Source organism: Silene latifolia, chromosome 5 (assembly GCF_048544455.1).
Source record: "Silene latifolia isolate original U9 population chromosome 5, ASM4854445v1, whole genome shotgun sequence".
NCBI classification, from domain to species: domain Eukaryota; kingdom Viridiplantae; phylum Streptophyta; class Magnoliopsida; order Caryophyllales; family Caryophyllaceae; genus Silene; species Silene latifolia.
The window spans coordinates 40,080,006-40,104,963 of record NC_133530.1 but is presented as its reverse complement, the minus strand read 5'-3'; the positions used below and the strand labels follow the sequence as shown (position 1 = coordinate 40,104,963).

General features: G+C 36.5%; 1 non-coding gene across 1 annotated transcript; it reads left to right on the top strand.

Moving 5' to 3' along the window:
• Positions 1 to 20,068: 20,068 nt before the first annotated feature.
• On the top strand, positions 20,069 to 20,175 carry LOC141658094 (small nucleolar RNA R71). Its single transcript, XR_012549001.1, has one exon. It is a non-coding gene; the product is annotated as a small nucleolar RNA R71 (small nucleolar RNA).
• Positions 20,176 to 24,958: the final 4,783 nt, after the last annotated feature.

The window sequence follows — 24,958 nt, the reverse complement described above, 5'->3', positions numbered from 1 at the left end:
ACATTGCTTGGTCAAGTGGTTTGCAAAGTTTTAGGGGATATTGATCCCCCACTTTTCATCACCATTCACATTTAAAAAGGCACCCAAAATTTCAAACTCAATACTCCTCACCGAGTGAGGCTCATTTCTCCCAAAGAAAGTCCACCCCATAAACCTTTGCCAAATACGTATTTTGGGGTAATGGATAAATTGGTGAGGGACATGATCCCAACCATTAAATGGGTAGTGAGAAATGGATTCCCAAGTCAATTTGGGGTTTTAATATTCGGGTGAGTCCACATGCAAGTCTTCATGTTTCAATTGAAATATCTCGGCAAATTCCGCTAAATCCAATCGATAGTCATTGTTAAACAACCGGAAAGTTACAAAATGAACAAAACCTTGCCTTTTTTATTTGTGAAACTCGAAAGCACTCAATAACTCAAGGGTGAGTTCGGGAAAGGTTTTATAATTCATATTGTAACAAGCTTTCATATCAAGGTTCTTAAACAAAGTCTTAACATTTTTCTCAATTCCAATGTTCTTTAAAGAAGCTTGATTGATAAACTTAGTGGCTTTCATACCTTTGGCGCGTAAGATGACCCAATTATCCCATTGTTTCTTACTAGTGAAGATGACTCGGGGAAAAGTAGGATCATGCCACTCCGGTGTATATTGCATTTGTACATCCTACGTAGCTCGGGAGGAATACCCATCACCTCTCCTTCTCTTTGTAGCACCTTGAGTAGTATCCTTTCTAGGTGCCATTTTCTGAAAGTTTAAGACAAAAATTCATCTTAAGACAACAAAAATCCATTCAAACAAGTATAATAGAACAAATTAGTGAACTAATTCATCATATAAACATTAATAGAGCACAATATAATCAATTTCTAGCATAAACAAGCACAAAATCAATTTCCCCCAATTTGAGTTAGGGTTTGATAAAAAATTGATTAAAATGGATGAAATCAAAGAGAAATGAGAGAAATGAGAGAAATACTTACTTGATGATGTTAAAGGTTGAACAAATCTTCAAAAATGATGATGAAAGTAGTGTTTTGTTGTGATTTAAGTGAAGAAAGTGAAGAAATATGATAGAAAGAGGAAGGAGGAGTACCGTCGGGATTGTGAGGAAATGATAGAACAAGGCTTGCTTTACCCGTATAAAGAAAAGCGGCCAAAAAAAACTCACGACCCCGATTGGGGCTTGGGAACCCCGATCGGGGTTGACAAGATCCACGTTGACTTTTTCGCTTCCTCCGTATTTGATTTATCCCGTCCCATTTTTTAAAGTTACGTCCCCGAACGGGGTTTCGTGCATGGGGAAGCGTGAATTTCCTCTTTGAGCTTCCTTTTCTTCATTTCTTACCTATAAATCACAAAAATAAACACCGTAAAGTCTAGCAATTTATTCCTAATTCAACGAAAAACGTTAAATTGCGGAAAATGAAAAACAAAAACAAATAAAAGCTTGAGTTGCCTCCCAAGAAGCGCTGGTTTAACGTTCCGCACGGCGTAAGAAGCTAATATGATCAAGTTTCGTCCTTGAGCTCGCCACCTTCCGAACTTTCTTTCTTAGCTTCTTTCACGTTCCCCATCCATTTAAAATTCCTCCAAGAAAATTCCCCTTTCCTGTTGGCACTCTTAGCACTAGTGCCCTTAGAATCGTCACCTATAAAACAATCAACACCAATATCTTCCTCCAATGGATCCATCCGTAAGGATCGAGGTATAGTAGAGGCATTAGGAGAGTCCACAATGCTAAATAAATAACAAGACTCTTGTAACATTGGGCTTCTAATGGTGTTGTTCTTGCTAAAGGTAACCCGGTCATCACCCACCTCCAAAGTCAACTTCCCATTTTTCACATCAATTAACGCACCCGCGGTGTGTAAAAATGGCCTACCCAATATAATCGGGGTTTGTGAGTCCTCGGCCATATCAAGTAATAGGAAGTCAACGGGTATGTAAAACTTACCAACTTTGACGGGCACATCTTCTAAGACACCTAAAGGTCGCTTTAAAGAACGGTCCGCCATTTGCAAAGTGATACTTGTGCATTTTAAAGCACCCATGTTAAGTTTTTCGCAACTGGAATAGGGCATGACGCTTACACTAGCACCTAGGTCGCAAAGGGCCTTATCAATAGTATATGTGCCTATTGTGCAAGGAATAGAATAGCTATCGGGGTCCTTAAGGTTTGGGGGAGACTTGTTTTGTAAGAGTGCACTACACTCTTCGGTGAAAGCAATGGTCTCAACCTCATTGAAGGATCGCTTCTTTGAGAGGATTTCTTTCATAAACTTGGAGTAGGAAGGGACTTGGGTAAGTAATTCTATAAATGGGACGGTAACTTATAAATTCTTAACAACTTCCAAGAACTTACCAAACTTACTCTCCTCCTTGTGCTTTGCTAAACGGTGGGGAAACGGCACTTGAGTTTCAAAAACTTCCCTTGGAGGAGCATCCTCCACATCTTTCTCCTTCTAAACCTCAATCAGAACATCCACCTTCTTTGAAACGGCATCATCCTCCTTAGCAATAGGAGAGATCTACTTCCCAACAAGCGCCTCTTCACCTTCTTTAGGCACAGGGGGCTCATAATTCTTGGTATCAAGCTTACTCTTTCTCTTAAGCATCAATAAGCGGTGAGGAAATGGCACACGAACCTTAATAGAAGGCTCTTCACTAGCCTTCTTTTTGTCATTTCCCCTAACCTTGGACTTCTTACTCACCACCGCATCATCTAAAGTCACGAATGGCTCATCATAGCTCGTACCACTCCTGAAATGAATGGCATTGACTGTTTCATGTGGTTTCTCACCTTGGGGTGGTAGTTGATGTTAGTATTTTAGACCATATAAGACCATATTAGTGATAATAAAATTACTTGTTAATTTTATGTGATGGTCTAAAATCTACATGCATGCAATCTAATTACCATAATTAAGAGAAAAGAAGAAAATATCCTCACATTGGTAAAGATGGTAATAAGGGCACCACAATAGGACTCTTTCCTATTGTAGTTCTTGAGCTAATATGATGATGGATGATCCTCCTAGAACCTTAATCACCAAACTAGGTGATCTCCTTTGGATGCACCCAAGATTAAACCCAAAATCCTAATAATTACTAACTAGATAATTAGTAGGATAATCTTGTATACTATATAATATTATTACACTAATAATATTAGTTTATGTATATTATAGTTTTGTGAATTATTTTTGATGATGATCAGCAATTTGATCAAGTTTTGATGAGAAAATATGAAGAAAATAAGATTTTTTTTCTTTTCTCTTCTCTTCAATATGCACGACCAAGGGACTTATTTGGAGGATTTTTGGTCTAAAAAATGATCATCAAATGAGTGTAAATAGTGAGGTATTTATAGAGAAGGAAATGTAAAGAAATAAGTTAAACATTTCTTAGTGGGTTATGCCACGTGTAATAACACTTATCTTATACAAGTGTCAACCCACAAATATTATTTTGGTCCATTTCGATTTTCGACATTTGTCCCACAAATGCTTATAAGTCTTATATTTAATTATCTTATATGATTAAATATTAATTTGATTATTTAACACTTAAATAATACAAATTAACAACTAATAACCTCTTAACCATTAAGTAATTATTAGACCATTTTATCAATATAAAATATGTCTTATGAACCCTTATTAGCTAATTTTACAACCTCTTGTAAATATTAATAGCTAATTCCCTCAGCCTGACAATATACACACATACCGTATAAAAATACTTAATTAACTATTAATTAATAAATTTTAATTAATATTTATTAATTAATTATCATATAACTAATTAATAAATCCCCTTGGCCCGAGTTCGTAACTCGTCATCAAAAAATACATTCACTTGACTTAATACAAGGAATTAATTATATTGTATCTCATACAAATAATCAGTTTTTTTTCCATTTGGGCGTCATCCTATAGGTGTAACTTAAAGGAATTAGTTGATCACCGCCGTCACACGACAGTAACGTCAAACTCTAGTCAGCCGAGCGTTACCGATAAACGTTGATCAACTGACAAATATATAAAATAAATCGCTGATATTCCTTATACGAGATTTATTATGTAGACGCACTATTGTGGAGGACACTCACTCCAACAATCTCCCACTTGTCCGACACAAGTGTGCATTACCAATTCTCTTGTCCAATAATATCTCTCACTCAATGCAAGATGTCTTTCAGGTCGTTCTTGCACGTGATCATATCATTAAGTGGTTTCCTCGATCCGGAGAATGACTGCATGACCGGATAATCTACTATAGATCTCATCCGAGCGTGCCCACGCATTTCCAGTCACCTCTCCTCGAATGGCCTTGAGATAAAATATGACACGGATGGACAATCCTGTTGACCTGTTTTATTTATTGGATACAGATCACAATGACCCAGTAGATGCCTATTAGCCTCGTTTTACGGCGAGACCTAGAGCAAAAAACAAAATCACCGGAAAACTGTACCAACTTAGACAAATAGTCGCCAGTCTAAAGAATTTACTCGAAGGAATAAATAGAAATCCTTGCCACGACCCAGCAACAAAAGGACTCTATAAACGGTCACTGTCCGACAAATCGTCTCATAATCTACTTATGTAATCGACCAGCCATCACTATGACCAAATGACAGCTAAACTTTTCATCAATCGCCTTACAATCTAGTTACTCCGAGACGTCACCTCATTAAGTAACTAGGTACAAAATACAATGTTAATCCAGTTCACTTTAAAAGGATTCGATATTGTCAATACAACCTATTTGGACAAAACAAAGTATTTAAATTCAGATATAAAAACTGAATACAATGACAAATGTAATTATCATATATGAAATAATAAATACAATATCTTAATTATTACATATCGCATAATTTACAACAGTATAACCTTTTATACGTAATTCAGATTCTCCGGCAAACCGCTCCTCCGTTCATAAAAAGACAAAACCAGCCTGGGATTTCAAATCATCCCTATTGGTTTGGAAACTGGCATCCGTATAACCTTTTATACGTAATTCAGATTCTCCTCCAAACACCAAGAATGAATCCTTAGTCTTTCTCAAGTACTTAAGAATATTCTTGACGGCTATCCAGTGACTCTCACCTGGATTTTTCTAATAACGACTCGTCATACTCAAAGCATACGAGACGTCAAGACGAGAGCACATCATAGCATACATGATCGATCCAACAGCGGAAGCATAGGTAATCGATTTCATGCGTTCAACATCCTTAGGTTCAGTAGGACACTGTGACTTACTTAAAGTAATCCCACTGCCTATGGGTAGAAAACCTCTCTTGGAGTTTTTCATATTGAATCGGTCAAGAATATTATCGATATAAGCTTCTTGACTCAAAGCTAATATCCTTTTAGATCTATCTCTATAGATCTGGATACCCAAGATGCGCTGAGTTTCTCCCAAATCTTTTATTTAGAAGTGATTTCCTAACCACTCCTTGACAGAAGCAATCATATCTACATCATTCCCAATGAGTAATATGTCGTCCACATATAAAAGTAAGAAAACAACTTTACTCCCACTAAATTTCATGTATAAACATGGTTCCTCAACACTTCGAGAAAAACCATTCTGTTTAATAACATGATCAAAACGATGATTCCAACTCCTTGACGCTTGCTTAAGACCATAAATGGGTCTCTTAAGTTTGCATACTTTGTTAGGATTTTTAGGATCAACAAAACCTTCAGGTTATGTCATATACACTTCCTCTTCCAGAAACCCGTTCCGGAATGCGGTCTTGACATCCATTTGCAATATCTTATAATCATGAAATGCAGCAATCGTTAACATTATCCGAACAGATCTAAGCATAGCTAGTGGTGCAAAAGTTTCGTCATAGTGTAAACCAAGAACTTGGGTGAAACCTTTTGCCACCAATCTAGCTTTGTAGACATCTTTATACCCATCCATGCCGATTTTGATCTTAGAAATCCACTTACACTGAAGAGGTCGAACATCTTTAGGTAAGTCAATCAGGTCCCATACCTGATTATCATATATGGAATCCATTTCTAATTGCATGGCCTCGAGCCATAACTTAGAGTTAGAACTAGTAATAGTCACTTTGTAGGATTTAGGTTCGTCACTTTCTAAAAGTAATACCTTATAGTCACCATCTTCCTCGATAATACCTAAGTATCTATCGGGCTGGCGACTAACCCTCCCTGGCTTCCTAGGTTCAGAAGGAACAATAACCGAGTCAGATGTAGAAGGAACATCTTCCTGTACCGTCACATCAGTTTGTGGCTCTTGAACTTCATCGAGTTCAAATTTTCTTCCACTCTGTCTTCTAGAAATAAAGTCCTTTTCTAGAAAGACAGCCTCACGAGCGACAAACACTTTGTTCTCGTTACTATTGTAGAAGTAATATCCACAAGTTTCCTTAGGGTAGCCTACAAATATACATTTGTCAGAACGAGGTGCAAGCTTATCGTCAGATTTGTTCTTGACATAAGCATCACAACCCCATACTTTCATGTATCGCAAATTCGGGACTTTCCCTTTCCATATCTCATATGGAGTTTTGTCGGTTGCTTTAGTGGGACTTTGATTAAGTGAGCGTATAGCAGATAAAATTGCAAATCCCCAAAATGACTTAGGTAACTCAGTTTGACTCATCAGTGATCGGACCATATCTAATAAAGTTCAATTCCTCCTTTCAGCCACACCATTCAGTTGTGGTGTGCCAGGAGGAGTTAACTGAGATACAATACCATAGTCTTTAAGGTGATCTTTAAAGTCATTGCTTAAATATTCCCCACCACGATCCGATCTTAAATGTTTTAATCTTCTTTTTTAATTGGTTTTCTACTTCATTCTGAAACTCCTTGAACTTGTCAAAAGCTTCACTTTTATACCTCATTAAGTAGACATACCCATATCTACTCATGTCATCGGTAAAAGTAATGAAATAGTCATAATTGCCTCTAGCAGTGATAGTCATTGGACCACATACATCGGTATGTATTAAACTCAACAACTCACTAGCTCGAGATTCTTTTCCTAGAAAAGGTGCATGAGTCATCTTGCCAAGAAGATAAGATTTGCATATGCCAAATGATTCGTAATCAAAAGGTTTAATGATACCAGTTGACACTAGTCTCTTAATGTGTTTCTCGTTGATATGTCCTAATCGACAATGCCACAAATAAGATAGATCGGGATCACCTGTTTTGAGTCTTTTATTATCTAAATGATAAACATCGTTGCAAGTGTCTAGAATATAAATGCCATTAGTTGAAATAGCATGGCTATATACAATCCCATTAAGGGAAAAAGTACAACATTTGTCTTTTATTACAAAAGTAAAACCTTATATGTCTAACATGGATACTGATATTATATTTCTAAACAATGTAGGTACAAAATAACAATTATTTAAAAACAACTGCAAACCCGAAGCTAAATTAAGTACATAGGTTCCTGCTGAAACGGCGGCTACTTTAGACCCATTACCCATCCGGAGATCAACATCACCCTTGTTTAGCTTCTTTACGCTTTTTAGAGCATGTACAATAGAGAGGATTTATCCTCCTCTTAGCACCCTCTCCCATCTAAGAGGAGGTCCTCTCTATTGTGGAACAAAATGGATTATCCTCTTAGATAGAGGAAGTACTCCATTTCCTCTAAAATTAGAGGAAGAAGAACTTTGGCCCTTGTGCCAATTATCCAATTACGTTTTTCCATTTTTAATATTTATATTTTATTTTTTTCCTTTTAATAGAAGTTCAAATATAATTAAAATGGTAGAGGATGGATAAGAGGATCCTCTCTATTGTACAAAAGTATATAACAAAAGGGTGACCATAGTGGAAATGAATGTGGGTCATAGAGAAAATGATGTGTTTAAAAATGAGAGGGTAAAAGAAAAAATAAGAGGATGGTAATGTACTCTCTATTGTACATTCTCTTAGGCCCTCCAAGTGATTACATAAGTGAGAACCACAACAAGTATCTAATACCCAAGTTGTATTTGAAGCGTAATTTATGTCTATCATAAAAGAGTCGGTTGAGAAATTACATGTTGGCTTCACAATGTCAGCTTTGATGTCATCTAAGTATTTGGGGCAGTTACGCCTCCAATGTCCCTTGTTATTACAATAATTACAAGTATCTTTAAGAGGATTACCCTTTTTAGGTTTAGGCTTGGTAGAGCTATTCGCAATAGCCTTACCTTTACCCTCTACCTGTACGGGCTTCTTACCACCATTCCTCTTAAACTTCTTCTTCCTCTTCACATTTATCGCAAGGACGTTCTTCCTCTTACTCCCACTCAATCCCATGTCCTTCTCTGCTTGCACAAGCAAAGAATGGAGCTCATGAAGACTTTTCTTCATGTTTGTCATATTATAATTTACCCTAAATTGGGTAAATCCTTTGACATGTGAGAGAGAGTGGAGTACTCGGTCCACCACAAGCTCATCTGGGATCTTGCATCCCAGCCCTTCTAGAGTTTCACGTACTCAATCATTTTAAGTACATGTGAACTCACAGGTTGTCCATCTTTAAGGTTAGCCTTAAAGAAACAGACCGCAATGTCATATTGAATTATCCTCGGAGCTTGAGAAAACATGGTAAAAGGCCTCGAGAACACTTCATGAGCATTGTGGAATTTAACGTATTGCCTTTGTAAGGCAGGATCCATTGCAAAAATTAAAACGTTTTTAACAGCAGCATATTGTCTTTCATATTCATTATAAGCCTCCCTTATATCAAAAGTGGCCCTAGACCTAGGTGAAGGGGGAGAGGGATCGACTAGGTAGCGTAATTTACCATCACCTGCGGCAGCTAATCGTAGTTGTTCTTCCCAATCTTTAAAATTACTACCGTCAGCTTTTAAAACATATTTGTCCATAAAAGAACGGAGCCATGAATCTTTAGAAATTGTGGCGGTTTTACTAGAAGTAGCCATCGTGATTACTACAAAAGGAAATGAAAGGAAAATTAACATTTATCGTTCATTTAAAATACTTGTAAAACAATTTTAACAAGTTTCCATTTATATAATGATCTCTCACTAAATTATGTAAACGATTCCACAACCCATCTTTATATAAACACGGGCACGGTGGACCGATTCAACCCACATTTATATAAATTTGGTGAGTCAACAATTTTGACTGATTCTACCATCAGAACTTTTGGTCGACGGTTTTTCTTAAAATCTATCTTTTAGCCCCAGAATTACATATGGGCACGGTGGACCGATACAACCCATATTAATCCCGTTGAGTCCAACTAAATTTCACGTGTAATAACCTTTATTACCCTACTTACCCAACGTAAAAAGAGTGTACTTCGGTGATCCGAACCTACCTCTAATGAAGAAGGGATTCATAGGTGCTAATGCTTGGTAAGGCTAATCTCAATTTTTAAAGGTGAGAGATCTTATCAATTTAATTGTCTATCACTTTTAAGTGAACAAAATTAGTGAATGGTAGACAATTTAATCGATAATAAAAAGTTGTGACGATTTGGCATGAAAGCAATTAAAGTAAAACAATAAATCCTAATATGGCCACCTAGTTAATCCTATTAACTTAAATAAATAAAAAATATACTTCGGAAACCAACTCTTTGGTCCCTTGAGTAACGCCTTTCCGAAATTCACCGTCTTTATGAAACTCCGTCTTTAGATGCTTTATTTAACTACTAATAATTAAATTACATAGCAATATCCTATTATACAATTTGTAATAAAACTACTAATTAATTACAAATTGGGCGATGCGAAATCGCAATTAATTACAAAACAAGTCGATATTCCCTTACATTACGGGAAATACCAACTTCTACCTATGGCCATTGATACCCGTCGTTGTGAGTACCAAAGATAAAATTTATAATCTCCTATTAAGACTAACCTAGGCTAGTGGTAACAGGGTCGAACCATAAGGAGGCGTTGTAAATTTTAGTTGATTTAACGAGGTAACTATTGTGGGGGTTGAATTGAATTGGTCTACAACTAAAAGTGAATAAAGATAGTAAACTAAATAAACGATTTAAACAGATAAAATAAGGGTACTAGGATGGTCGGGTCATTATAGCTTCCGGCAAAGACAAACTAAGTCTATTGAATCAAACATAAGGAAATAAAGAGGTCCTCTCGGTCCACTCTTAGCAAATAGCATCTTTCGATCTCGCTATAGGTCCCTAATATCACTAATACTAACTTTCGTCCTGAAAAGTGACTAACGGTCTAAACTATACTTATCTCTCGATCTTAGCACAGTCTAGTCGATTTAATTGATGGTCTAATAACTTCCCCCTATCTTTCGATCTAATGGGTTGGTCATAAAATAGGTATCTAACTGGTCGCATGCATTCGATTTGTTAAATACAAGATTAAATTCAATTAAAAAGAGGATCGATCGACCGACGATGTCATCGATCGACCAACACGCGAGACATTAGTGTAAAATCTATTGCCGCCTATGCCATAAATCGCCTACATCCTAGCACTATAGAATTAGCTACTCATGATGAAAGTGATAACAACAATAGTACTAGGGCAATAAGGTACTGAATTCATGATTAAAATAGATAACAAATAGCGATAAAGCGATAATTGGCTTTGGGATACTAACTAGCAAATCTATACTAATGATGAAAATAAAGCGATAAAGCGTAATTCGTAAAGAATAAAGATTAGAGGAAAGATTAAGAACAAGAAAGAAATCCAATGCTAAAACGATGTTCCAAACCCTAACTACTCGAACGAAAGTTATCGTATGAAATTTTGATAAAAACTTCGATCCCAAATCGAATGTTTTATGTTACGTTATTAGCGATTAACGTAACATCTTATTTCCTAAACCTAGCATCATGGGCTTGCGCTTTCTCGGTCTTCTAATTTCTGGAAATTTTTAGGTGGTTCCCTTTTAATAGCAATGAAAAGTTCAAACCGGTCGATCGATTTACCGAGGGTGATAATCGACTAATGGAGTGCTTTTGACTTCTCAAAACACGTGGACTTGTCTTTTGGGCCTTGAGGTTCCTTAAGTGATTCCTTTACGTCATTTGCAATGCAAATTACTCGGGGACGGATTTGGCTTGATTTCCCGTTGAATTCTTCACATTTCTGCAATAATGTACAAAATACGGAAACGAGGAGAAATGTAGCATAAACTACAAGAATGAGCCTGAAATGCGTGTAAAATGGGATGTAAAACATCATATAAATGACACGCATCAAACTTCCCCAAACCAAACCCTTGCTTGTCCCCAAGCAAGAACTAGACTCGATCTAATGAACTAATGGAACGAGTTCAATCTCGAGGAAATGCAAACTGTTAGCCTAAACCGATTTAATGCACAATCAACAATCAATTAGTAATGTGAATCGTGCAAACGAGTTATGGAGTCGTCAAAGACATTTGAACCATCAATCGTAGAGACTTATCAAATTGGACTCTTAGGTCGCTCAAATCACTCAATAAGCACAGTGTGATATATATGTAAGATAGAAAGAATTAATTTTGTAGTGACTCTCACCTAACTACGACCTATGAAAAGAAATAAAATATGAAAATGACCTCTACAACCGTACATACGCATTCCAACCAAACAGATGACCAATGACACATGCCGAGGTATATATGGGATATGTGAGGTATGGGTAAGAAGAGGCAAAACATTTTATGGTAAAGTGGAGGTACAGGTGATCAAGCTAGTATCAAACGGAACCAAGTGGTAACATCCAACTTCTTGCTCGTAATCAAACGAAATTGCTATAGCAAGCACAAAACTCACAATCTCCAAACTATCAAATCAATAAACTCCCCATAGGATATAAATGAAACATGGGAGCAAAAATCGCCAAAAGATAAGGATTAAATTATGCGAATTGACTTCTTCCTCGAATCTCAATCGATCGACCATATTTAAAATCGATCGACACATTTGAAAAATCTGAGAACCTTTTTTTTTTTTCATTTCTTTTTCGAATCAATTTTTTTCTCTTTTTTTTTCTTTTGTTTCTTTCTTTCCTTTTTTCATTTTCCAATCATCATCTCAACAGAGCAAATGCCACCAAAAACGAGTAACAACCCCAAAAACAGTACTACTAGCTTGACAAGGGACAAAGCTAAATGTAGGATGTAGTAATGGGACAAAAAGGCTATTTTTGGGTTGTGAAGCTTATGGGTATAATGAGAAAAGGAAACCTCTACCACATGTGTCAACAAACCACAGACTGAATGCGTACATGTATTAATTAGATCAAATTCATATTCATGCAAATTAAGGAAACATGTCTCATAAGGAGTAACTACTCTCATCCTAGATGAACTGGTCACAGAATGACACCAGTTATAGGCTCTAATTCTCAGAAATATGATGTAGTTTGCCAATATTCTAAGTCAAGTCTCAAGTCCAGCAAGAATGTAACGAAAACTCGTAGATATGCATATACGATTCTACTAATAACATGTTAATCAAGCAAGGCTTAGGCAAAACAGGTGCAAATGCAAAATCATCATAGAAATACTACCGTTCCGACTCGACCTATATGCTAAAATAAACGTGCATTTTATGGAATTTTTTTGAAATTTTTCAATTTTTTTTTGAATTTTGTTGAATATGAAGAAGGATGAAATAAACAATGCAAACCAAAATGTAAACATGAATGCAAGCAAATGAAATGCGACGCAAAACCCTTCCCCAAACCAAATCGCACAATGTCCCCATTGTGCAAAATCATGTAGTGAAGAAAAGAGAAATGGGAATTTGCGAGAAATTAAATAAGCAAGACACAAAGGAAAGATATGGAACTCACAAGACTTTAAGCGCATCGAGAAACCTCCCCAAACCGTGAGCTAGGAGGTTTCTTCATGCTACCAATAAGAGTGCCCGAAAGAGAAAATTAAGCGAGAAAACAATTTTAGGCGGTAAAATTGTGCACAAATAAGAGAAATGACGGAAAATAAAGCGGAGTAGAAAACTCCCTTAGGTTGACATGGTCGATCGACCACCGAGGTAAGTCGATCGACCAGGTGGGTGAGTAAACGCAAATCCGCCGATCGACCATAAAGCCAATCGATCGATCGATTTCATCACGTCTTATTTCTTCGTGTTAGCTCAATAATTTGAGCTAACGAGGTCTAAAACCCTGCAAATACACAACAAAACGTGCCCAAAATTGCGCAAAACCCAGAATAAAGTCTAGAGTACTTAAAAATCCTAAACAAGCGAAATAAAATCACGAAGTTTTCACACAAAAGCAATAAAATAGTTCGAAAGCAATAAAATGTTTGTAAAGCTTTTGATCAACTAGTAGTTGATCGGAAAGGCCACTGTGATGCTTCTTCCTCGGCTACTAGAGGTAGCCTCCATGGTGCTCGGTTCGGCCGCACCCTTCTTAGCTTCGGGTCGAGAGCTCGACGGATCAACTTCGTCATCTCCCCAATCAAGGGTCTCTTTGGGTTCGTCGGAGTCCAAATCAGACCATAGCTCATCTTCCACTTCCTCATCAATCCCATAGCTTAGGCATCCAAGGCCTTCTCTTTGAATGATAGGCTTTGTCGCAGCTAGAGTGGCATGCAGCTCATCCTTCCCCAAACCGGCTCCTGCAATGTCTAAAACAACAGATTCTTCCTCCTTCTTGCTCCCAATGGGGCGGAAAAATATGGTAATAAAGGGACGGGCAATTCAGGAAGCACTTAAAGCCACATGAGGTCCTTCTTTTTAGCAGGTTGGGCAAAAATGATAGAATGTTTCCCAACTTTGAAGGTCAAAGTTCCGGAGCCTACGTCAATAATCGCACCAAAATGTGCGTAAATGGCCTACCTAGGATGATCGGTATATGGGCATCCTCGGGCATGTCAAGGACAACAAAGTCAACAGGAAGAAAAACTTCCCTATTTGGACGGGTATGTCCTCTAGGACTCCTATAGGCTCGACCGCAGATCGGTCAGCCATTTACGTGATAGCGAACCGGGTCAACTTAAGCCTCCTAGCTAAACTCAAGGGCATGACGCTTATGTTAGCCCCTAGATCACACAATGCCTTCTCAATTGAGAAGGTACCTTGAAAAGCTACCCGGATCCTCTAACTTATGGGGCGCAGTGTGGGGATAGAGCAAGACTCCTTGGTGAGTGCGACAAAAATTTCAAGTGACCGCTTTTTGTACGGTTGTTTCATAAATTTAGTATAAGCGGGCACTTGGTTTACTAACTCAAGGAAGGGGACTTGTACATTCAGACTACGGATAACTTTTTCAAATCGAAAGATTGTTCTTCGTTGGCACGAGCCTCTCCGGGTAAAATTACCTTAGCCCTCTCCTCCAATTCACGCGCACGGCATCCTTGGACTTAGCTGAAAGTCCGTCACCTTCTCTTTGTAAACCGTCTCAAATGAGAATTTGTCCATAAAACGGGTCTTGTCCAAACAAGTGGTCTCATGATTATTTGGCATTATGAAACTCTTAGAAATCGACTACTTTTATCGAAGATTTTCTCAGTAACCCGTGCTTTCGATCGAAGGTAGCCGATCGATCAAATAGCGACGTCTTTTTCTTTGATTTGTTCGTTGAAGCTTTCTCTTGACTTACGGTTACAAAAGTCCTCAACCATGAAAGGACCATCAAGGGTGGACCCGCTTCAAAGTGATGGCATTTAGGGTCTCCTTTTGTTCGGTTGATGGGTAATGGAGCTCGAATGTTACTTTTAACTAGCCGGTTGAGCAATTTGGCTCTCTAGTAACTTCATCCCGCCTCTCTAGCTTGGGACTCCTTAAGAAATGATTCTTAAGCTCCTAAAATTCAGAATTTGTGATTGTTGTTCTTTGCGGCACATAAGGAGGTTTCGATATTCCGTTGCTTTTGATGAGGGGGCAATAGGGTTGATTCCACATTGAGCTTGAGTTGGATTTAGGACATTTTGGCTCCTAAAACTAGCACAAGATTCAAAGGGACTAGGCGTTTTCGAGACATGGCCCTCACCTCCACACCTTTCACGATGCAGAAGGGACCGTCCGACACAAAGATTGACTTTATATCATAATTCAAATCTCGCGAGTAAGAGCCTCAATTTTGACAGAGGAGGATTCTAGCTCTCTCCTCGGTTCCCTCTAGAATTCCCATACTCGGCCTTGTGGGTAGCTAGATCGTCAATGATCTTCCACCCTTGGTTGCTCCCAAATTTTAAAATCATCCAAAATGGCCCTCGATCGTCGTACAACCCATTGTAGAAATGATTGCACAAACTCCACTTTTCGAACCCATGGTGCGGTATGGTTCGCACCAACTTCTTGAATCGGACCCATGCTTCGTGGAAATTCTCATCCGGCCCTTGTTTAAAGCCCGTGATTTGAGCTCTAATAGCGATCGTCCTTGAAGCTGAGAAGTACTTCTTGTAGAACGCCAATGCCAATGTATTCCAATGTGATTCCAAATCTCTATACCACTCCCGCATCACGAAGGGAGAAGATGAACAGTCCAACTAAATTTCAATAAAGGTCTAATAACTTCATTTTTATTACCCTACTTAGGCTTTGGTTCAACGTAAAAGAGGTATTTTCGGTTAGAATAACTAGCTATACTTGCTTCCTCGGCCATGACTGGAACCGGAGAACTGAAGAAGTGGAAACGGGCGAAGATGGTGGGATTCATAGGTGCTCGGCTCTTGCTTAGTACCCTTTGTGTTCGTCTCAACTCTCAAGGATCTTTCAAAGTGGTTCAACGGTACTAATTCACCAGTGTGCATAAGAAGAAATCAAAAGAATATAAGAAATCAATGTTTAATAAGAAAGACTAAAAATAAAAACAACTAAAATTTAAGTGAACAAAATTTGAATGGTAGTACCAAAGATAAAATTTATAAATTTAATCTATAATCGAACCACAAGGAAAAAGTTGATTTATGTTGACGAGGTAACTATTTGGGGGTTGAATTGAATTGGTCTACAACTAAAAGTGAATAAAGATAGTAAACTAAATAAAATTTAAAGATAAAAGAAAAACGGGTCATTATAGCTTGCGGGCGAAGAAAAATCGAATCTAAGGCGGGAAATAAAGAGGTCCTCTGGTCCACCAAATAGCATCTTTCGATCTCCTAGTTAATCCTATTAACTTTCGTCCCGAAAAGTGACTAACGGTCTAAAATAATCTCTCTTAGGATTTAATAAAGTCTAGTCGATTTAATTGAAATAATATCTTTCGATCTAATGGGTAGGTCATAAAAAATCAACTCATGCATTGATTTGTTAAATACAAGATTAAATTCAATTCGAAAAATAAAAAAAATGGCCTCGACCAACCGTGTAAAATCTTTAGGATTTCGCCTACATCCTAGCACTATAGAATTAGCTACTCATGATGAAAGTGATAACAACAAAACTAGGGCAATCACCGAATTCATGATTAAAATAGATAACAAATAGCGATAAAGCGATAATTGGCTTTGGGATACTAACTAGCAAATCTATACTAATGATGAAAATTAACTACTAATAATTAAATTAAGAACAATAGAAATCCAATGCTAAATATGTTCCAAACCCTATTATGAACAAAAACAATTTGTGAAATTTTGATAAAAAAATCCCAAATGAATGTTTTATGTTACGTTATATAATTAATAACATCTTATTTCCTAAACCTAGCATCATGGGCTTGCGCTTCGCCGGTCTTCTAATTTGTCTGAAATAGCAGATGGGTCGATCGACTAAGGTATCGATCAATAGCAATAATTACGAACCCGAACAAAATGGTCGATCACTAATGGAGTCTTGACTTCTCAAAACATGGATTCCCTCCTTAAGTGATTCCTTTACGTCATTTACATTACGGGAAATGAACCAATTTCTACAATAATGTACCATAAAATGGGAGAAATTAGCATAAATACAAGAAAAAATAAAATGGGATGTAAAACATCATATAAATGACACGCATCAGCCATATTAGATAAAAAATTACATAATTTAAATACTTAAAATTATTCATACATATTAATAATAAAAACGCATTATGTAAAATGTCATGCCAAATCGTCTAACTTACCAACAACGATCAATTGAGCATGTAAGGCGGAATTTTTGTCATTAAAAATTCATGACTAATTCTTAAAAAAAAAATTAAGATAACAATTTCATACTAATCTGGTCTAGTATCAAAATAATTATTCCCACTAATTATTTTGAAATTATATGGGTTTAAAACATTTATTATCACAAAAACTCATAATAATTCATAATTATTATAGAAACACTCCATTTAATTAAAATATTTATGGAAAATTAAATTTTAAAGTTTTGTACAATATGGTCTTTGACCAAAATAACATACATGTAAAAAATTTTAGTTTTAAAATTTATTTAAAACAATTTCACAATTTTCTCGGTAAAACGGCAATTTTTAAGATTTAATTCCAAATTAAATCATAAATATTGAAACAACTTCAAAATAAAAATTTTTACATTTTGAAAAAATTTCCAGGAGCTAAAAATCAAAAAATTTGAGCCTAAAATTAAATAAATAATTATTTGTAAAATAACCATTATTTACTAATTTTTGTCAAATAAAAATCAATAAACGGCCTAAATTAATCACATTAATTTAAAATTTCTATTTCTCATAAATAGAAAATGAATGTGGTTATTTCTAAATAAATATGCATAAAGTTAACATGCAACATAATTTAATTAACTCTTAATTAATTTTAGTGCATTTTAACTCAATTTTATGTCAATTTAAGTCATAAAAAGTAATTATAAGTGATTAAATATTACAAAAATCAAATTTTCGTTCCATATCTTTTTAAAACCAGATTATATGCATGCAAGACTATATTTTGTGATAAAATTAATTTTAACAACAAAATATCAAATTTTACCAATTTTATCGTATAGATTCGTAAAATCGTCTAAATGTTACATGCATGTACTTAAAATTGCTCTGATACCACTTGTTAGTATTTTAGACCATATAAGACCATCTTAGTGATAATAAAATTACTTGTTAATTTTATGTGATGGTCTAAAATCTACATGCATGCAATCTAGTTACCATAATTAAGAGAAAAGAAGAAAATATCCTCACATTGGTAAAGATGGTAATAAGGGCACCACAATAGGACTCCTTCCTATTGTAGTTCTTGAGCTAATATGATGATGGATGATCCTCCTAGAACCTTAATCACCAAACTAGATGATCTCCTTTGGATGCACCCAAGATTAAACCCAAAAATCCTAATAAATACTAACTAGATAATTAGTAGGATAACCTTGTATACTATATAATATTATTACCTAATAATATTAGTTTATGAATATTATAGTTTTGTGAATTATTTTTGATGATGATTTTGATCAAGTTTTGATGAGAAAATATGAAGAAAATAAGATTTTTCTTTTCTTTTCTCTTCTCTTCAATATGCACGACCAAGGGACTTATTTGGAGGATTTTTGGTCTAAAAAAATGATCATCAAATGAGTGTAAATAGTGAGGTATTTATAGAGAAGGAAATGTAAAGAAATGAGTTAAACATTTCTTAGTGGGTTATGCCACATGTAATAACACTTATCTTATACAAGTGTCAACCCACAAGTATTATTTTGGTCCATTTTGATTTTCGACATTTGTCCCACAAATGCTTATAAGTCTTATATTTAATTATCTTATATGATTAAATATTAATTTGATTATTTAACGCTTAAATAATACAAATTAACAACTAATGACCTCTTAACTATTAAGTAATTATTAGAACATTTTATCAATATAAAATGTGTCTATATAAAATATGTCTTATGAAACCTTATTAGCTAATTTTACAACCTCTTGTAAATATTAATAGTTAATTACCTTCGCCGCACAATATACACACAAACCTTATAAAAATAATTAATTAACTATTAATTAATAAATTCTAATTAATATTTATTAATTAATTATCATATAACTAATTAATAAATCCCCTTGGCCCGAGTTCGTAACTCGTCATCAAAAAATGCATTCACTTGTCTTAATACAAGGAATTAATTATATTGTATCTCATACAAATAATTAGTTTTTTTTTCATTTGGGCGTCATTCTATAGGTGTGACCTAAAGGGATCAGTTGATCACCTCCGTCATACGACAGTAACGTCAAACTTTAGTCAGCCGAGCGTTACCGATAAACGTTGATCAACTGACAAATATATAAAATAAATCCCTTATATTCCTTATACGAGATTTATTATGTAGATGTACTATTGTGGAGGACACTCACTCCAACAGTTGACCCGTCCTCCTTTGAGAGCTAGAAGCGGCTACTTGAGCCAATTGTTGCTCTAGTATCTTGATGGCGGAACTATGAGCTTGATTGTTCTTTTGTATTTGAGCCGACAATTTTCTTTGCATTTGTACCATCAAGGCCTCAAGTTGACCCCCTCCTTGGTTGTTTTGTTAGACATTTTGAGGTGGTGGACCTTGGTTTTGTTGAGGTGGTCTTTGTTGTTGGTTTTGACTTTGATAACCCGGTGGGGAATTATACTTTTGTTGTGGTGAAATGTAAGCATTTTGTTGTTGTTGAGGTTGGGGTTGAGGTTGAGGGTTAAGCACATTATTACTTTTGTAAGACATGTTCGGGTGAAATCTTGAATTCGGGTTCTAAGTATTTGAAAATGTACCCGGTGGATATGAATTTTGTCTAAAAGTTTGATAAGAGCATACCTCCTCCATAGTAGCTTGGCAATGAGCGGCATTATGACCCGCACCTCTGCAACCTTCACAAACAATGATTTGACTAGTAGAGGACACGACATTGAGTTGTTGAGGAGAATCCCTAGCATCTCATTCCGCCAATTGTTGTTGGAGTAAGGAAACTTGAGCCAACAAAACGGAATTATCGAAAGATTCCTCCTTACCCTTGAGTGGCACACTTCGGGAATTGACATATTGGGTATCGTGAATCGTCATGGACTCAATCGTGGCATGAGCAATATCCGTGTCAATTTGATCAAACCGCCCATTGTTGGCGGAATCAAGAATCCTTTGGGACTCGGCACAACATCCATTGTAGAATGTTATAGCTAGGAACTAAGCATCCAACCCACGAAGTGGGCATTGCCTTTGTAACTCCTTGTACCTCTCCCAAGCTTCATATAAGCTCTCAAGAGCTTGTTGACGGAATCCGGTGATTTGGCTCCTCAAATTTTGAGTTTTCTCTGGTGGAAAAAACTTTTGATAGAAGGCAAGAGCCAATGTTTCCCAATTCGTGATCCCCGTGGTGGTGCGATTAAGGCTATTGATCCATAACTTTGCCTTGTCCTTCAAAGAGAAAGGGAAAAGTATTTCCCTAATTTGGGTTTGAGTGACACCTGTTTCCCGAATCATGGAGAAATAGTCACAAAAGTTTTGAACATGCAAATTGGTATCCTCCAAAGGACTTCCCCCAAATAGCTTCCTCTCCACAAGGCTAATGAAAGCCGGTTTGATCTCGAATTCCGGGGCGGTAATTTGAGTAGTAGTAATACCGGCCGGAAGCATAGCCGCGGTGGGCTTGGAATGATCGGAAAGTTTCACCATCTTTTTAGTTGGAGATGGTGGTGGTGGTGGTGGTGGATATGATGAACTAGAAACCTCATCCTCTTCAAAAGCTTTAAGATCTTCTAGGTAAGACTTTCTTGCACTTTCAATTTGCACGGGAGAAGCGGCTTCTTTAACTTCTTTCCAAAAATGTCATCTTCTACGAAAGGTTTTCTCGAGCTCGGAATCCGGTGAAAGCAAATCTCCAACACGAGAAGATCTAGGCATAAGACAACAATCTCAAGGAAATTGTAAGTAGCGGTCTCAAGGAACAAGTGTTACTCAAGACAAAAGAAAACAAGATAGAAATAAACAAATCTAAACGCAATAAAACCGTGCTCCATGGCAACGGCGCCAAAATTTGATAGGCTATGTCGCATACCTAATCAAAGATAATTTTCCTAGACACAAATTAATGTAGTACGAGGTGTCGAACACAAGGAGACGGGAATTACGCTATGAAATGCTATGAGTAGACGTCTATCAAGGTTGATTATCATTGGTTTGGTTTGTTGGTTGGTTTGTTAACTAGCAAATAAAACGATGTAAAATATTTGATTAAAGGAGACTAGGGGAGTCGGGTCACGCATGCAAATGTATATATATGTTCATGTTAAACTCGGAATAAATAACATTGTCTATTGTTTAGGCTAAAGACACCCACCTCTCGATATTAGTGTCAACCATAGACCGGGTCCTAGATAACTCTCGTTATGACTAGGTCATTCTACTAACACATGCTTAGTCTAATTCAATTATGTGCCTCTCAACTTATAGAACGAATTAACAAACTTAATCGATGAATATGACTACTAAACAACGATCAATCGTGACGATACAAACATGTGATAGAAACAAATAGACAATATTATATCAACCTAAGTTAACATTTTACATATATTAATCATGCATGGCTTCCCTAATCCTTAGACAAAAGAGTACTACTCACTCATATTAGAAATAATACTAACAATGTATGATGAATTAAACATATTGAATGTGAGATTATGAATATGGAATAAGAAATGACTAATATTGATATAAAACTAATAACTAAATAACAATGAAAATTTAAAATGATTAACTAAATAACTTATGAAAGAAATAACAAAAGCAATAAGGAAATATAGAATTAGAATTACCGAAATGTAGAACTTGTATTAAGAACTTGCAAAGTAAGAACAAATAAGAACAAAATAACTTGAAATGATAACTTATATTCAAATGTGGAATGATTAACAATATGTTTAACAAAGGAAAGCTTAAAGGAAATAAACTAATTCTGAAGTAATATGTAAATTATGCGTAAAAAAAAAGATGTCCCTCAAGTCCTACTAATACCCCCCCTTATATAGTAAAGAGGGGGTGTAACGTATACGCCTAGAGAGGGGAAACCCTGATCCGGGACAGGCCACCCCGATCAGGGAATCCTTGATCCAGGTTAAATTCCCTTAAAACCTTGCTTTAATGTTCCAAGGATCCAATGTTGAGTATTTAAGTCCCTTAATCACCCAGTTGTTTAACACATATGAGCATCCTAAGAGTATCTCTATGCTTTGACATTTTCCACTTGATCATCTTGGACATTTACTTAGGCCAATTCTTTTCTTCATTTAAATACCAACTCGAGCTCATTTTTTCATGATCGGAAGAATTTCCCACAGTGCCCTTGCATGGTTAAACTTGGTCTCTTCTAGCTCCGTGAACTCTTATGCTTGCCAATTCGACGGGAATAACTACTAAAAGCTTTATTTCCTACAAAACACGATGAAAGCATGCAAAAACACTAGAACACAGGATTTAGCTCATATATACACTAATAATAGTGAATTAATATGTAAAACCAAGCTAATATATGGGGTAAAATTGTATATAAAATGAACACATCAATTTTATGGGGGTTTACTCAAATCAATTACTCCCAAGAATATGAATAGCACTCGATTGAAAAAAAAACCATAAAATTTGAGTGTATTTTGAGCAAAGTTACTAGATTAATTTCACAAAAGTATAGAATATATCAGGTTTTAGTTTGTTATGAGATAAAGGAAATAATCGAGAATCATACTTGAAGAATCTGGGAGATGATAAAGATGAAGCTACTGGAACTTTAGAGGAGAGGGGAAATTAATGACAGGCAATCTCATGGAGAGGGGAAATTCCATGAACCCGGATCTCTTTCTTTTGATTATATCAAGTGGTAAATGAGGCCATGTGCTTGACTAAATCAAGTGGCAATCTTCTAATGAAGAGCTTGAATCTAATGGATTTGGTGGATTTTTTTCACGTATTTTATGACCAGATTTGTATTCATGAATAATTCAATTAAACTCTATATCGACCTTCGTCAGTCTCGATTTTCGCAGAAATTAACATTGGGGACTAATTAGGTACTCTTGTACACCAGTTCTAAACCACGAGAAAGAAAATTAGGGGGATCTGGAACGATATAAAAGGAGTAATGGAAGATGAAGAAGAAAGACGATGGATGAAGAAAAAAGAGATAATGGAGAGATGAAAGAGTAAACAGTAAATATTTGGCGAAAATTAAACAAAGACTAAAAATGACGGAAGGTCATGTCGTTTAACATAATAAAGGGTATAGGGTAACCAGTTCAACAGGTTGCCTGTCTAAAATAGCAATATAAGATAAATGAGTGCAAAGATCAGATTAATATGGGTTAAAGTGTAGTTCGGATTAATGTCAGAAGGTGGTGTATAGTTTGGATTATTCTCATCAAATAATCCAATCATTTTTACAAAACCTAAATTACGTTTACCACTCCTCTAATCATCTTCATCACTCCCAAGTCTAGTTTGATCGATCGTGAGTCGACATGTAACACCCCCTTCTTGCCCGGCCAAGACAATGGGAGGATGTTACCATCTCGGTCTCCCGAGGCGGTGAAATCGGAGTTGCAATTAAGAAACAATTTTAATAAATAAAGCATTTAGTGAATTATATAACCATGAATGAATAAACAAAAGAATACAACCCATGACCATTATTCTATTCTAGCCAACTATGCTCGACTCAGATGTCATCAAGGCTCGTCCCGTCTCCCACGTGCTACCAAAGCTAACATGTACTTAACCTGCTCCCCATATGATCGGAAATATCATATGGATCGACACAGGCCACCCCGGAAATAGGTGACAATTACACAAACACACATCACGTCAGTTTCAATACTTTAATATAAAACATAACTTAGTAAATGAACATGCCACAATGCTAGAATGTGAAGGAAATACGAATACCATCCCGGTACCGGGACACGCCCAGACTTACACATATCCATCGGTGTCAGGGACACACCCACCACACCACACCACACCATAAGGTACCGGGATACGCTCAGACGTACCGGGTCCGGAAGTCAAGCGAATCCCCTGCCAAACGCCGTATCTCACCACACGAGTCCCTTCTAACCATAGCCATTAATGTGCACATTTCCCTTGAAGTGGAAAGCTCCAAGGGGAGACCCAAGCGTAAGACGGTTTCCCAACCGTGTTACGTCTCCTAAACAACCAAGTACCACCATCAAAGACCTTCAACACAATGCAACCATTACCACATGTGACAAATGAAGAGCAACACAAGCATATTACTAATTTATGAAGTTAATCCCAACATGTTATGAATAACCATCCCTCAAATACCAACATGATACACCAAACGACTCACAAATGCAATAGTAAGGAAAGACACCCAAATATGCATACAAAATATTGAAACCGAGTAGGATAACCTACCTTTTCGCATTCTTCACAAGCTACTTTATTCCGACTCAACTCCGTCTCGTAAAACCGTCTCATCCTAAACAACTTATACAACACTATCACAAAGCATTCTACACTACCATAATATGAAACCCTTTATTATTAGTCACTAATAACCCATATTACATAATTAAATACTAATTAGTCTCCCTTAGTAAAACCCTAAAACCGAGATTAACATAAGACAAAGGAGGAAGGTGACATTTCGACTTACAAAGGTAGATCGGGAAAAAGAGGGGATGTTCCATCATCAATCCAAGCTTGAAAGCCATGGGAGGGTTTTTGTGAGCATATAGAGAGAGAGGAGAGTGTTTTAGAGAAAGAAGGAAGGAGAAGAAGAATGAAGAGGGTAAGGGGTCTGGATAAGACTAAATCCCGAAATATCATTTCTCGGGTACTACATAGCGTCACTCGACCGAGTGACCGGTTCACTCAATCGAGTGCCCCTCACTCGGTCGAGTATACTCCTTACTCGACCGAGTGCTGGTCACTTGATCCGCTAGAGGTTCTACTCCGTCCACTGGAAGTCTACTAGGTCTAGTTTAGGTCTTACTTGGTCTAGTGGAAGGGCCATCCTTTACTTCCGAGTACACATGGGTCCTCCTCACGTGTCCTTAGGTCCTTTGTG